This window comes from Wyeomyia smithii, chromosome 2 (assembly GCF_029784165.1).
Source record: "Wyeomyia smithii strain HCP4-BCI-WySm-NY-G18 chromosome 2, ASM2978416v1, whole genome shotgun sequence".
In the NCBI taxonomy this organism is placed as follows: Eukaryota; Metazoa; Arthropoda; class Insecta; order Diptera; family Culicidae; genus Wyeomyia; species Wyeomyia smithii.
This window is the reverse complement of record NC_073695.1, coordinates 218,054,404-218,070,476: the sequence shown is the minus strand read 5'-3', so window position 1 is coordinate 218,070,476 and position 16,073 is coordinate 218,054,404. Positions and strand designations below refer to the sequence as shown.

The window sequence follows — 16,073 nt, the reverse complement described above, 5'->3', positions numbered from 1 at the left end:
TACCCAAGTAATTCTAATGAAACAAAAATCACGAGGCGAAAACAGTCAGAGAACTGGAATTTCCCTTGTTAATTATTTAATTCATTTTAACCGCAATGAGGTTAACAACTTAAAATTTTTTGAAAAAGCACATGCTTTGTATAATGTGCGTGTAGAGTGGGAAATTTATAGGAAGTATGGCGGAGGTGAAAAGCATATCACCCAATGCCGTACTTGCCAACGTTATGGCCATGGTTCCAAATTCTGTAACATGGACCAAAAATGTCTTAATTGTGGAGACTCTTCTCACAAAAAGGACAAATGTCCTGTGAAAGAGAGTAAAAATTTTCGCTGTGCGAATTGTAACGGCAACCATATGTCAAATTTTTATCAATACCCAGTCCGTTTAGCAATTGTTGAGGCAAGGCAAGGTAAACAAAATTCAATTTCTCAATTAAAACCAACTTCAAAACAAAATTCTCCAAGCGTACCAGTGACGCATAGTTTACCTACTCCTTTGCATACCCGTTTAACTTATGCACAGGTTACAGGTAGTTCGAACATTATACCGCCTAGTGTTGGTAGTTCGAAAATGACCGTTAATATGGGTAAGCAAAACACGCTAGAAAATAATTGTACACCTATTACCCCAGCTAATATTGCTGCCGAAAATATTTTTTCTAATGTCAACTGCCTGGGGCCTGTTACGGCAGGTAAACTTTCTTTTTTGCAACAGGCAATGTTCGATCTTATGAACGCCATGTTGCAGGCAAAATCAATGTTTGAAGCCATTCAAATAGGCACAAACTTTACTATTAAAATTGTTTCTAATTTAAAATTTAGCAATGATTTTAAATAAAACAATTAAAATATTAAATTGGAATGCTCGCTCATTGAAGGCCAATGAGAATGAGCTTTTTAATTTTTTAACAGTAAATAATGTGCATATTGCAATTATTACTGAAACATTATTGAAACCTAACATAAAATTAAAATATGATCCCAATTACGTGGTTCATAGATATGATAGGATTCAGGGTTCCGGCGGTGGAGTTGCAATTGTTATTCATCGCCGAATCAAACATCGTGCTCTTCCCCATCTTGAGACGAAAGTTATTGAAACTTTGGGAATTGAAGTTCAAACTGAACTTGGGATTTTATTTATTGCCGCAGCATATTTACCATTTCAATGCACACGCGAGCTCAAAAATTATTTTAAAGGTGATTTACAAAAACTCACCAGAAATCGTTCGAAATTTTTTATAATCGGCGATTTTAACGCTAAACATCGTTCATGGAATAATTCTCAAAGTAATTCCAATGGCAAAATTTTATTCAATGATTGTTCTTCAGGATACTATTCTATTTTGTCTCCGAATAGTCCTACATGCTTTTCTTCTGTAAGAAACCCTTCAACAATTGATTTGGTGCTAACAGATCAAAGTCATGTATGTAGTGATTTGATCACACATGCTGACTTTGATTCTGACCATCTTCCAATAACTTTTTCTTTATCACATGAATCAGTTTTAAACCCTATGAGCTCTGTTTTTAATTATAATAAAGCTAATTGGGAAAGATACAAAAATTATATTGAGAGAAATTTCAATAATGAGCTTGATTTGCAAAACGAAGTGAATATTGATTCCGCTTTGGAAGCATTAAAATGTGCAATTGTTGATGCCAGGAATTATTCTGTTCCAAAGGCTCAAGTGAAATTTGATTCACCAATAATTGACGAAAATCTCCAACTTCTAATTCGTTTGAAAAATGTCCGCAGACGTCAATATCAACGTTCTCGTGACCCTGTTTTTAAAACTATTTATAAAGATTTACAGAAAGAGATTAGGCATAGATTAACTCTTCTGAGAAATCAAAATTTTGAGACTAAAGTTGAAAAATTGAAACCATATTCAAAACCATTTTGGAAGCTTTCGAAGATTCTTAAGAAACCTTCAAAGCCTATTCCAGTTTTAAAAGATGGTGAACGTTTTCTTGTATCCAATGAACAAAAGGCTCAAAGACTTGCTCAGCAGTTTGAGAGTGTTCATAACTCAAATTTGAATTTTGTGAGTCCAATTGAAAATGAAGTCACACGTCAATTTGATTTAATTTCTTCCCAGAATTTTTTACCTGCAGAAATAATTGAAACTAACTTGAATGAGATTAAATCAATTATTAAAAATTTCAAAAATATGAAAGCACCTGGTGACGATGGAATCTTTAATATACTAATCAAACATCTCCCTGAGAGCACAATGGAATTTTTAGTGAAAATTTTCAATTGCTGCTTCAAAATTGCATATTTTCCCAAATTATGGAAAAATGCAAAAATTACTCCCATTTTAAAACCGGATAAGAACCCAGCTGAAGTTTCAAGTTATCGACCAATCAGTTTGCTTTCTTCAATAAGTAAACTGTTTGAGAGAATTATTCCTAACAGAATGATGTCACACATCAAGGAAAATTCAATTTTTGCAAACGAACAGTTTGGATTTCGCCATGGGCATTCCACAACTCATCAATTGCTCAGAGTTACTAATATGATACGAGCTAACAAATCTGAAGGTTATTCCACTGGAGCTGCTCTTTTAGACATAGAAAAAGCATTCGACAGTGTGGCATAAAGGTTTGATTGCGAAATTGCAAACTTTTAATTTTCCAATTTTCCTTATCAAAATTTTAAAAAATTATCTTACTGATCGAACTCTGCAGGTTGTCTATCAGAATTCAAAATCTGATAGATTTCCTGTCAGAGCAGGTGTACCTCAAGGTTCAGTCTTGGGTCCAGTCCTGTACAACATATTCACTTCAGATCTTCCTGATTTGCCTCCAGGATGCACAAAGTCATTGTTCTGCGATGACACAAGCATTTCCGTAGAAGGAAGAAGTCTTCGTGTCATATGCAGTCGATTGCAGAAAAGTTTAGATATTTTTTCTTCCCACTTGCAAAAGTGGAAAATCTCTCCCAATGCTTCTAAAACTCAAATGATAATTTTTCCGCATAAGCCTAGGGCTTCTTTCCTCAAGCCAAACAATAATCACGTTGTCAAGATGAATGGGGTTATTTTAAGTTGGTCCGACAAGGTTAAGTACTTGGGACTAATTTATGATAAAAAACTTATTTTCAAAGAGCACATTGAGAGTATACAAGCCAAGTGCATCAAATATACGAGATGTTTATATCCTCTCATTAACAGGAATTGTAAACTTTGTTTAAAGAACAAACTTTTGATTTACAAACAAATTTTTAGACCAGCAATGCTTTATGCTGTACCGATCTGGTCAAGTTGCTGTTCAACAAGGAAGAAAACGCTCCAAAGGATTCAGAATAAAATTCTGAAAATGATTTTGAAGCGTCCTCCTTGGTTTGGTATACTCGAATTACATAGACTTACTGGTGTTGAACCATTAGAAGCTATGTCAAATAAAATTATTAACAATTTTCGACAAAAATCGTTGCAATCCTGAATTGCTACGATAAGCTCTCTTTATAGCCAATAAGTTAGCAATTAAGTTAGTTGTAAGTTTACTTCTCCTTTTCTGACAAGTAGGTTTAAATCCCTACGATTGATAAGTCCTAATTGCGAAAGCAAACAAATCCTAACAATTAAAATTACAAATTTCTGACAGTGTTGAGAAGTTACCATTTGTGATTGGACACACATACTCATTATTTTACTTATATTTATCATAAATACTTAAACAAATAAAAAAAAAAAGAATCAAATGGAATAATTCGAGTTCTACTGGCTGCGTCCTTTTGTTTACGCATTTCACATTCCCCCCCCCTCCCTTCAATAATTTTGAATATTGGAAGGGGAAGAAAAAAAAGCTCAAACCGCTTTGTTCATTTTATTGGTTTTCCGACAGCATAAATGCTTTATTTTGTCCAAACAAGTCCAGTGACAGCGAGAGTGTCGTCAAAAGTCAAGAGAAATAAGTAATAATAATGAAAAACTGTTATTTTTCAACATTTATTTGAGTGCAAGTTACAAACGTCATAACTTGCACGCAAACTTTGAACAAAGATATTTCTTTTTTTTTTGTCTCGGTGTTATTTATTTTCCGTCACCCCCTTTGCTAACTTTGATAACCTTGGACATAAAAGCAATTCGAAATTTGTATTAGCCTTATTCACTACACATTTCTGTACGTTATAAACTCAAAAAACATTTAGTTTCTGATTACTTTCCAAAATGCGTGATCTTCCTCCGGAGAAGAGAAAAAGTATCGTGTACAACAAGTGTACTGTGAATAAAATGTTATTGAGAAAAATGGCCAATGGAGAAGATGTGAACAGAACAGTGTACTTTTGAAGATTTACCGAGGAGTGGTCGGAAATCAAGTCTTGTAAGCCCTGCTATCGACAAAAAATCTAAGATGCGTACAAGCAGCAACTATCGGCTTTCGTTCAGGATGTGACGAAAAAAGTTGGGACCTCGACGTTTAATGTGTTGCGTACTAAAGAGCGACTTGGGCTCAAGACGTACCGGAAGTATGAAAAAACTTAAAAGAATCCAAATCAAGCCGCTTCTTCCTGGACGATTAAACGCATGTGAAATTGGACTATAAAAACCTCACTTGACCACAATATTTCACTGTGTTACACTTGACCACTAACATTTTTGTGTTAAAAGAAGAATGGTTTCTTTGGCAAAATTTTAGAACGTGCAAAAATATGAAACTTTGCTGAACAAACAAAATTTTTATCTCCATTAAGTACAGAGTTATAGTGCTTTTTGAATAAAAGTTACTCAAAAGTTAGTTTCTTGTACTTAACTTTAGTTGGTTACATTTTACAAGAAAACGTTGTTCTACAGAAGCATTTGGGCAAACGAAACACACGGATAAGGTGAGGAAAAGCCCTGGAGATGTATAGTCTTCGACAAAAATGTGTGTTTTGTGTGTCCTAACAATTCCTCCAAACAACACATTTGTGTAAAATGCTACTAACAAAAGTTAAGTGCAAAAACTAAGTTTCAAGTAAGTTCCACATAATATACTTTATAACTTTGTACCGAATAAAGATAGAATTTTTACTTGTTCAACAAAGTTTCGTATTTTTGAATCTCCTACAACTTTTCTGAATAAATCATTTCTTTATCTCCTAACACAAAAAAGTAATTCCTTATTTTTAGTATAGTAAACTTTTCATAATTTTTGACAATTTGCGATTATGTGGGTCATTTATACAGACAATTGTTCTGAAGACACTATTAAGCTAGGATGGGGGTGAAAGCCGCTATGGAATTAAGTTCCACTTTTTGCCTCATTCGCTCAATTGACTGGTTACTTGTGACCCGAGATTCCAAAGATGCGAATGTGGCTCATTTTTTTACTATCAAACAGGACCAAATGAGTTTGTTTTCGCGATAAAGAGTGGTATTTTCAAACTAATGTACGTACACCAGATGAAATGAAGATTGAAGAATCAGGAAGAAACTACATATGCAAACAGAAGAATACATACATGCAACATTGTGTTGTTAAGATAAACGATTTTAAGGACCAGCCACCAAAACTTATCACTCGTGTTTTTTTTTCGAAAACATAGTTATCAGTTGGATATCGGGCCTCGTCCTGAATGATGAGCAGAATTTTGCTCGAAACCAGTCGACGGTACATTTTAATTTGTTTACTTGTAGATTTAGTAAGAGTGATCAGTGCTGTAGGTGTCTGGTCCTTGATATCGTTAGTCATATATAGCTCTTACGGAAGCACGAAACAAGTTCAAAGTATGTGTTGTTAATTGACTAAAAATAAATATTATTGCTGTTTATGTAGAGGCCATCCACATACCACGTGGACAGATTTTAAACGATTTTGACCCCCCCCCCCTCCCCTTCCGTGGACAACTGCCCATATAAATTCTAAAAAAATTATATGGATCGTGGACATTATCCACCCCCCCCCCCTCAAAGCCGTCCACGTGGTATGTGGATGGCCCCTAACAAATTTGTTACCAGGAGGAGAATTTTTCGGAAAATTTTGCGAGTAGTTGTAACGGGCACATTAGGCAACCGTGATCTCGTAGCATGTGTAAAATATAAGACATTATGTGGTTTTGCTTGACTAGAGATGAATTGCTTTTAAATAACAATTTCGTTTCAAAAAGGAGAGTTTTTCGTTATTACTCTTATAGTAAAAATTGCTTTTTTATGAAAAGATATTGTCTTTATTTTCTCTTGAAATAAGACAACACTCAACGGATGGGTAAATAGACTAGTTTAAATGCTCTCTTGATTCAAGAAAGTAAGCAGAAATTGAACCCTACAGCAAATTCGTACGTATGATCTGAAAATATTATTATGACATACCCAGATACCGTTGTCCAAATAGTTCTGCACAGCAAAATTGCAGAACAGGTCGACGCGGTATTCATGCCGAAAATTAAATTTGAAAGATTATAAAATTGGAACTAAAAGTATAAAGTACGCCAAAGATCTAGCAGATTGCAAAGTTCATCCTTAGCTTGCGAAATTCATTTTTGATTTAAACAACGCGTTATCGTGAGTTTCAAATCTAGTTTTTGCTACTGAATCGACACTGCAACAAAATCAAAATGTAATAAAGCAAATAAGACAAAGCAAATAGACAAAATTTGAACGTTGATTCTGATAGCATAACAATGAGCACATTGGAAAAAAAAGGTACTAAACTATATTTTAGAAGAAACAGCATTTACTATAGTACAAAGTAGTGAGATGTGAATTTAACAAAGTAGACACGCGCAGTAGTATAGCTGCTGCCATTAAAATAGTTGAGTGTTAAGATTTTTTTTGCTGACGAAAGTAGGATGGGAACAAGCATAGCAGATTTCAAACAGAAACATCTACTTTCACCTGATAGCAAGTTAAAAGACAATCCCCCCTAGTTGTGGTATAAAAAGATCGAATACACTTTAAAAATGTGTTAAAAAAGAGAAATTCTTTCCTGATTCTTTATTGAGACGAGCTTGAGACGTTTTCCAAAAAGAATTGCTTGTGGCACGCACCTGATCCATTGAAATTTCGTCCTAGATCTTGGAAATAAGCTTTTCAAATTAGTCCATAGTGCTCACTTTATGCTCGCTCTACTTGGCCAGCATGTACAACTATAAATAAAAGTCCAAGGGATTCAGGTTCGGGGAGCAGGGAACCCGATCAGAAGAGCATAACTTAAAAAATTACAAAACTCTATAGACCGCTCCGATGATTATAAATACACTTACGATCAACCGTCATTTCAAATAACGTGCAATATTCAACCAAACGTTGGCTGCGTCCTGTTGTTTACATCCAAAAGAAACAGATGCTGTCATTTTTTCTAACATTTAGTGCGAAATTTTGAGAATTCGTGGCCTTTCTCCCGAGCAAAGAAAGCAAATTGTGCACAAATGGGGCACCGTGAGTGGTCTTTCTATAAGAAAATTAGCCAGAGAAGAAGGTATAAGTGTCGGAGCAGTTCAAACCGCATTGCGGAAGTATTGTGAAGAGTGCACATTTACTGATGCCCCAAGACGTGGTAGAAAACCCGGGCCTGTTGATCTCACAATGGACAAAAAGGTTAAGGAATACTACAAGCGGCATCCTTCAGTATCAGTACGAGATGTGGCGAGTAAGCTTGGTACCTCGGCGAGTAACGTTATGCGTGCCAAGGGAAGAATGTGTCTGCAGACCCGTCGGAAGCAGAAGCAGCCGAAACGAAATCCAAAACAAGCTGAATCTGTGAAACCGAGAGCTCGGAAGCTTTATGACAAACTTCTGACCAAAAAAATGGGGTGTGTTATCATGGATGACGAAACCTACATAAAACTGGACTATAAGACTCTGTGGACCAGTGAAAGCCATTTACACCGAAAAATTCGGCAAGAAGGTAATGGTTTGGCAGGCCATTTGTGAATGTGGAAAAATATCTCGTCCATTCATTACGAATGACACAATGAATGGTAAAATTTACGTGAAAGAGTTTAAGTTTGCAGAAAAGGTTGTTACCCATGGTGAAGCAGCATAACAATCCTCCAATCTTTTGGCCCGATATTGTTTCCTGCCATTACTCTAAGGATGCACTAGGGTGGTATAAAACAAATAATGTCACATGTGTCCCAAAGGAGATAAATCCTCCAAACTGCCCTGAAATTCACCCTATTGAAACTTTTTGGGCTTTGACCAAGGCAAAGCTGTGGAAATATGTCAAACCAGCGGACAATGTTGAAAATTTAAAAAAGATTGCCTTAAAGTGGTAAAAGTGGGAGAACACACTGTGCAAAAGCTTATGAGTAGTGTTAAGAGAAAAGTTCGAGAACTCGCGTATCCTACGAAAAATAATCCCAACTTGAATTGAAACTGAAAAGAAAACACTTATTATCTATATTTCAGAATAAAATGACCCGAAAAATCCTGTATTTTTTGTTTTATTCAAGAAAGAGGATGTATTTATAATTTTCGGAACAGTCTATATCAACGTGAGATAGAAATCACATATTTTGATACAACTTTGTATGTCCCCATATAATCTTGACAACAAAATTGAATCTGAATGAGTAATAATAGCCAAACCTGAAATGAAGTTGTTCTGAAACAAGTTCAACAGTTTTTTCATCTTTATCAAAACCTGTTGTTTCTAGTAATGGTAGTTATTATGCTGCTCTTCATACTATCTTATGTTGTTAAAAAGCTGATACTTTAGTAACAAAGTTTGATATGTTTTTGATACCAGTAGAATCACTTCTGTTATGATTTCTGTTATTTTAACACCTAACGGGATCAAATTGATAACACAGTCTGTAAGGTTTTTCCCATAGGAAACTAACAGCTTCTGTTACATTTTTGTTTTTTCTTTCTGATCAGGAAACCACAAAGTATTATTAAGAAAATACTCAAATTTTGTCGGTACCACGCATGGAAGATATTCGTCGTGTGGAGTGGTGCACCAAGGACGTTGAAGGACGTAATGGTCCTTCCCGTAGAGGTCCATAAATGCCGGGCCCACTACCTTCTCCAGAACATCGGCCTTACAGTACGCAGCGTCGATTTTCATGTTTCGGTTCGGTCGCGGTTCTATTTTTTTATCGAGCTTCCACGAAAATATTATTAAATTTTTTGTAGTAGGTTTTAACATACAGTCAGCGATCAGCCCTCAAATATTGGACTTCACGATTTCTCGTCGATGTCAAATAATGGGCTAAGAAGACAATGTGCAAGATTTTCCAATCCAAGGCTGAATAACCAAACAGATGATTGAAAATGTGGAGAAAGTTACTGGTTGCAGAGAAATGTAATTAATAATGGATTGTAAATTATCAGTGCACAACATCAAATTCGAACCAAAGTTATTTTTTGTGCGTCTAACTATTCATTTATTCAATTGTTTATTATAATGATGGGTTATCTGTTATAGCTTTCAATTTTATTGCAGTACATAAGTATGAGATATAAGATATAAGATGCTTAAAAAATTTAATAAACCTAGTTATTAGAAATGCCAGCTCAATAAATACTGCAAATATAGATAAAAAAGCATTGGGCAGTAACACCATAGTTATTCGAAAAAATTCTTTTCTATCAAAAATGGGCAAATAAGCTGTCGTTAAAATCAATCGACCTCATTGCCAAACGGTACAAGTTAAAGCAAAATTGTTTCATGCAGCCTTTTGATAATAAATTCAATCAAAAAACTGTTGTAATTTGAGGATTTCTAAACATAAAATGGAAACGAAAACTATCTCCCCTGAAACAATTTGATTGCTTTTGTTTAATTGATTGGTTCATAAGAAGTCTATTTTTAATAGCTGCAAATCTGGCCGCCAAACAAATCATCCATTTAATTAAATTTCCCATCCAGCCAACTGAACGCTGCTAAATACGTTACTTCAGCGCTAAGTATCAGTGAACGATGATACCGTTCTCCCCGTTCTGATTGATCGACCGAGAGCCAGCCGGTGGGAAACAGAATTTTTCTTCAAACAACCCGCTGCTGGATCCCCCAGTGTCGGAACAAATTGTTACACCTTCTTACCGTAACGAATAGAAGCTGGATCCCCAGGGTGGTTTGAGCACGTTTACACTTTGTATCTCACCCTCAGCTCAATGCACAGTTTTCACAACACTCCACATATGTTATCCTTCAACCGTGTAGCACTTTCCACCCAGATACCGAAGGGGTGTTGTTTAACAACGGCAGCAAATTATACACATCCAGCGCGTCCTCAACGTCAGTGGTAAAAGGTGACGCGCGTCATTGACCCGCGAAATGCTGAGCTGGTCGTGGGCTTCATATAACAATGAACTAACCGCTACAGCATTCTTCCGTAAGCGTTTCTAAACCCTCACCGCCGAGATTCACACATTTCTCCCCTCCGCACAGTGATTTTTATTTCTTTCGACCCTAAATTGCTCACTGACTGACTTCGTTGAGTTTCTGAGTTATTCGAACACTCACTTTCGGCAATAAAAATTGCAGTCCTTCTAGAAGAACCTTCGTTCTGATTTCCACAAACGCTCGGAACTCTCGTTTAGTGCTGATTATTCCTTCCTACATCTTCAATTTCGTTTCGCCAACATACACTTCGACGGCCGCACGTCATACACTCGATTATAATGTTTAGTTTTGTTTTCTTCTCTCTTGCGTTTTCACATCGCAATCTTCCGCAAACAAATTACCAATAATTGAATGATTAAACGGAAAACGAGAAGCAAAACAAAATCCCGATCGGTGCGAAGAAACCCACGGTTGCGGTTCAAGATGAGGAAAAATGTCCGCGCAACATCGCCATCGGTGCACTCGCGACACGGTGATTATGCGATCGGCAGGTAGAGGTACCCCAAGTTCGCGATTCGGAAGCTGCTACTCCGCTGCAGAGACCAGCAATGGAGAGAAGAAAAAAAATCCAAAACAACAAAACACCAGCAATACACATATACACGCGGTGCAGATCGACCGAGCAACAGGTGCTCACCTTCGAGCGAACGTCGAAAGACTGAAAGGCCGTCTGGTCGTGCTCGGTTAAAGAGCGATAGCATATGCAGCGAGCCACCACACGATGATGTGTGTGGTGTGTGGCTGAAAAAAAAAGCCTGCTCGCACTCTGCTTCTTCGATGGTGGCTGCGGCGACAGCGGCGATGACGACGCGACGCTAGTGGCGACGTCGATGTGCCCCAGCAACTTTGTACCAGCTGGCGACGAACCTGGCTGACAGTGGGTTCATGGATATAAGGCCTGAGCTCTCGAAGCTGAGGCATGATCGTTTGAAATAAAAAACTTAAACTCATGTTGTGCTGATATTAACAATGCAAAATTTTATTTTAATTGTATTTCATATATCGTATATCTCTGCCATGCTAATACTGTGATTATCACAACGAGACGAAGATCGCTCTACCAATCACACACATAGCAATTCGCGATGATATAGAGGGATTTCACGTAGAACCGTCCAAGGAATTGGAAACACCCTTTACTGTGATGATTTGTAACTTTGGTGATATCCGTAATGTAAGCAATTTGTACACTTGAATTATCAAAAAGAAATAAGATATTTTACAGTCCGTTGATCGATTCGTCAATTATAAAATGTCATATTTGAAAGGTACAAATATTTTATATGTTGTTACCCTGCACTCTGAAAGTAGCCTTCAATTAACCTAGTGAAACAGCTTCTTTTATATGTGCAAATAAAATCGTTTTCTCGGCCAAATCCGATTGGAATTTTCCAATATTAAAAATGTACTCATAACTGAAATGAGTAGAACGAAAAGTGACGGTTAAGCACAGAGAAATGTGTTTTATCTATAAGAAAATTTTATGTAACTTCAAAAATCGGCAAGGTGAACTGTTAGAGAAATTTGCCTTTAATATATTAAAATTCAAATTTTTCACTTTGTACAGCCAAGTTGTAGCACATTCTATAAAACAACTTTGTCACAGACACCATACATCTATTGGCCTATTTAAATGGACTTTTATGGAGTTTTCTATGGAATGCCACTTTAAATTCAATAAAAATAGTGAATTTCCACAATTTTTCAAAATTTCTGCAAAGTTCTTTGCAAATTCTTTGAAGCAAACAATTTCATCAAAGAAAGTTTATTTGTATCCTTTACATTCCTTTGGTTTGGCTTTCATTAAAACAATGCAATAATTTACTAACAGATATCTACAAAATTGGCGAATATCTGCAGACCAAACCAATTCTATATTGAAGCAAAAGTAAAACATTCAATCCAGATATAGACATTTGTGTCACGCTGTCTCACTGTGTAGATATCAATAAAAAGATTAGTTATTCAACAACTCAAATAAGAAGAGATAAAAATAAACTTTCTTAGGTGAAATTGTGTGTTTTATTATAATAAACTACATCATAGAATATTGTAGAATTTGGGGAAATCACCATAAAAAGTTATATTGAATAAATGATTTTAAGTGGCATTATGAAGAACTCCCCAATAGTTCATTCAAATAGGCAGATAGAAGTATGGTGTCTTTGATAAAGTTTTTTCTCATAAAATATGCTACTACTTTACCGTACAAATGGATTTTTATAATCCAAAATAAGAAAGGTAAAATTCGTTTCTCACTGTCGGATTAATCACAAAATTACCACTTCTTTAACATAGAGAATGGAATTAATGAAACAACTCTTCTGAAAACACTGCGGCTCTAATATATTTTTTTGGGGGCACAATAATTTCGATCACGTTTTAACAGCTTTGGAAACAGTATGTAGGGACGAGAAAATCCCCAAAGAGTATAACCTACAAAACGTCATCAAAGACCATTTGCTGTCTTGTTCCAAGCAATTATTTGGAGAAGATAATTTCTGCTATAAACGAGATTCAGCGCCAGCGCATAAGACATGGTTTTTGTTTTTTTTTTTCAAAAGTAGTGCAATAAAAATGAACTGTGTTTTATCAGCACCTGAATAACCCGCATCCTCTTGAGATTTGAGTTCATTGGACTTTAGCATTCGGGGATACTCGCTAGGAAAACTGGGTGAAATAAAACACATAACTTTGTACACTTGAAAAAACTTCATTGTGAAATTCTGGCTTTAAATGCCGACCGAAATAGCGGTCTCGATCAACTAGATTAGTTGAGAAAATTCCTTATCGATATTGTTTTTTTGGCACATTTTGCATGTGTAGGATAAGTACAACGATACACCGTGCCCCAGTGCTGAGTCGAGAAAATTTCCAGCTCGAAAAGTTCCTCGACTCGATCGGGATTCGAACCCAATATCACAACCATCACTAACCAGGAAGACCACAGGGACTTTTTTATTACCATGATAGCAAAAAGAACCAGAGAAGAAATATTCTGTTTTATTTTTTTTGGCATAAATAAAGTGTATCACTTTCACGGTGACACTCTGTAATGTGTATCTGAAATTATAAAACTCAACGTCACCAATTTCCGGAGCGTATCCATTTTCTAGGTAATTCAAATTTTATATTAAAAACAGTCTGAACAGACTGTCATTGCATTAACTATTCGTGATTTTCCAGCAGAAACTATAACATTATTAAATGTTCGATCAATATTGCACAATTCTTCGACAGCAACAAGAGAGATAAAACAGAACCTAAGATACAGATTCAAAACTGATATTCAAATGAAGTTAATTATATTTTTACTGTATTTACGTATCTTAATTTTTATTGAATGTTTAACGGGTGCGTTAATGAAAGTAATGTACATTTAACCGTTATGTACTCGGCAGGGTACTGGAGTACCATTTCAGACTATATTGCTTCAAAAAACAAGGTTAACATCAACTCAGAAGGTAAAACCCCATAACTGCTCGACTTCACTTTCACCCCGTTCCACGGTACTAACGGTTAAGTCAGGAAAAGAGTTTTTTATCAACCGAAGTAGAAAAAGAAAACAGAGAACGAGCTTGAGTTAAGTAGAAGCGCAGGGGAATCTTAAGCAGCCCAAAAAAATAATAATAATAACACACAAAATATACACTACAGTCCCTCTACAATTATGAGTCAATCAACGTGTTGTCTGAGTGTTAAAAATGGATTTAAAATCGTGAAAATTATCATCTCTGTGTTCTGATGTGTAGTTTCGTTAAACAATTAGTTTCACTGCAGTTGATAAGTGTGAATCGGTTTGGAAGAAAAATATCACTTACATAGCAAAAGACACAATTATGGGTCACTTTTGGCATTCAAAATCATTTAGTCTATAAAACCGTCAAAATACATAATGCAAGTTTTTTTTTGTTGTAAAAGCTTGATCATAAGTTATTTTATTCAGTCTTGATTCATTATCATGTAAAAGCAATAAAATAGCCAAAATATGGATTGACCCACAATTGTGCACCGCAAAATGTAACATTACTACAATTATAGGTCACTTCACTTATTGCACCGAGCAAAATTATAGTTTCTAGTGACATTTTCAACTTTAAATTATTTTAATCGTATAAATGAGGTTACAAGTGAGTTACAAAAAATACCACTGCTGATGAAAATTGTTCAGTTTCGTGAGAATAGACGTATTTGCGTAAAAGTGACCCATCAGTCAGCTTCAGCTTCAAACCCACAGCTGTGGAGGCACTGTACTTACTTAATTGGATCAGCATTTAAAAGAATACGAAGATGAATGCGTCCGACAAGATGGGTACTAAGGGGAGTTAGGATTACACCGCAGAACCTCTATATATCTCAAAGAAGTAGAAGACGAAGTGAGTTGGACGATCGGGTGTCGACGGTCAGAAGAGGTTGAGAGCAAACCACTGAGAAGAAAGATCAAAATTTTTGTGAATTATTCATTTACGTATAACATTATCGGAATTCGATTTTTAGCAAACATGAGTTTCATAAACACCACATAATTCCACTTTCAATGAAACCTATCTTAATTTTGAATCATTTAGGGAACATCCATAAATGACGTAGCTTTTTTAGAGGCTTTTTTGACACCCCCTTCCCCCATCGTAGCATTTCGTCACAAAATCAGGACCCCCTCTAGATAATTACGTAGCTTTATAATAACCCCCCCCCCACATGATTTTTTTTTGCAAATTTTATTATCAAAAACATACTTTGTGTCATAAATGAACAACAAATAACAAGGAAGTAATGAAAACAACCCAAAACAAACAAAACAGTGATAAAAAAGAACAATTAGAAAAAATCCAAATTTTTTCTTAGTTTCATATTTGCTACGTAGCTTGGCTCGACCCCCCCCCTCCCCTGCAAAACTGCAAACCCCCTCCTTCCCCCTCGAATGCTACGTCATTTATGAATGTTCCCTTACCAAAATTAAGCTTTTTGTTTAGAGTTCACAAAAATATCCTCTTGAGTTAAAGGAATTTCTCCTTTTGTGGAAAATGAATAATATATTTCCTAGGCCAGCTACAAGTGCTAAGCTCCGTTTGAAAGAAAAACAATTCTTGTAAAATATTTGCTTCTAAATCATCTTGGCAGGAAAACGTTTAAAAGTACGTACGCTACCCTAACATTCTTTTATACATTGCACATTGGGTCAACGACCTAGCAGGAAAAATATATCGATTGCCGGTCTTTTGCAAAGTTTTTTGATATAGAGTTGGGGCTTATTTTTTAAAATGTGTCTCCGGTATGAGTTTGATAATTCAGTTCCTTCTTGTCGAGTGTGAATTTTTTTTAATAAAAGTCGGACTCGATTTTCTGCAGACTCGATTATCCGAAAACTCGATTATCCGGAATTTTAGACTCGATTATCCGGAATTTTATTTTTTTTGTGTTTTTTTTAAATTTTTACTACGAAATTTTACCTTTACCATCTCTTTTGGCTGTGACCATTTATGACACTTCCAGCATGTTTGGGACATGTTAAATATAAGTGAAAGTAATCGATGTTCAATTTTTTTTTGCTTCTCAAGATTTTACCCCTTTTCGCCTCAGAAATAATTTCTGGTTACGCCACTGCATCAAAAGAGTAAAATAAGAAAGAGGAAAAACTTATTTAATGTTCGTTAATAGCAAATTTGAATATTTTTTTTGTGATTCGATTATCCGGAAAACTCGATAATCCGGAATGAAATTTTTTTTGATGTTCCGCATAATCGAGTCCGACCTGTACTGAGGTATGCATATTTGATTTCAAATTTTAGATT

General features: G+C 35.7%; 2 protein-coding genes across 4 annotated transcripts in view; one reads left to right on the top strand and one right to left on the bottom strand.

Annotated features, from left to right (window-relative positions):
- LOC129721553 (uncharacterized) overlaps window positions 1-10,926 on the bottom strand; it is a 196,948-nt gene extending 186,022 nt beyond the window's left edge. For all 3 annotated transcript variants that reach the window (XM_055674254.1, XM_055674256.1, XM_055674255.1), the window contains exon 1: window positions 9,979-10,926. The gene's annotated coding sequence lies outside the window, so the exon portion shown is untranslated. The remainder of the gene's footprint in view (window positions 1-9,978) is intronic.
- Window positions 1-16,073, top strand: part of LOC129721556 (arylalkylamine N-acetyltransferase 1-like) — a 164,237-nt gene that overhangs the window by 118,216 nt on the left and 29,948 nt on the right. The window lies entirely within an intron of this gene.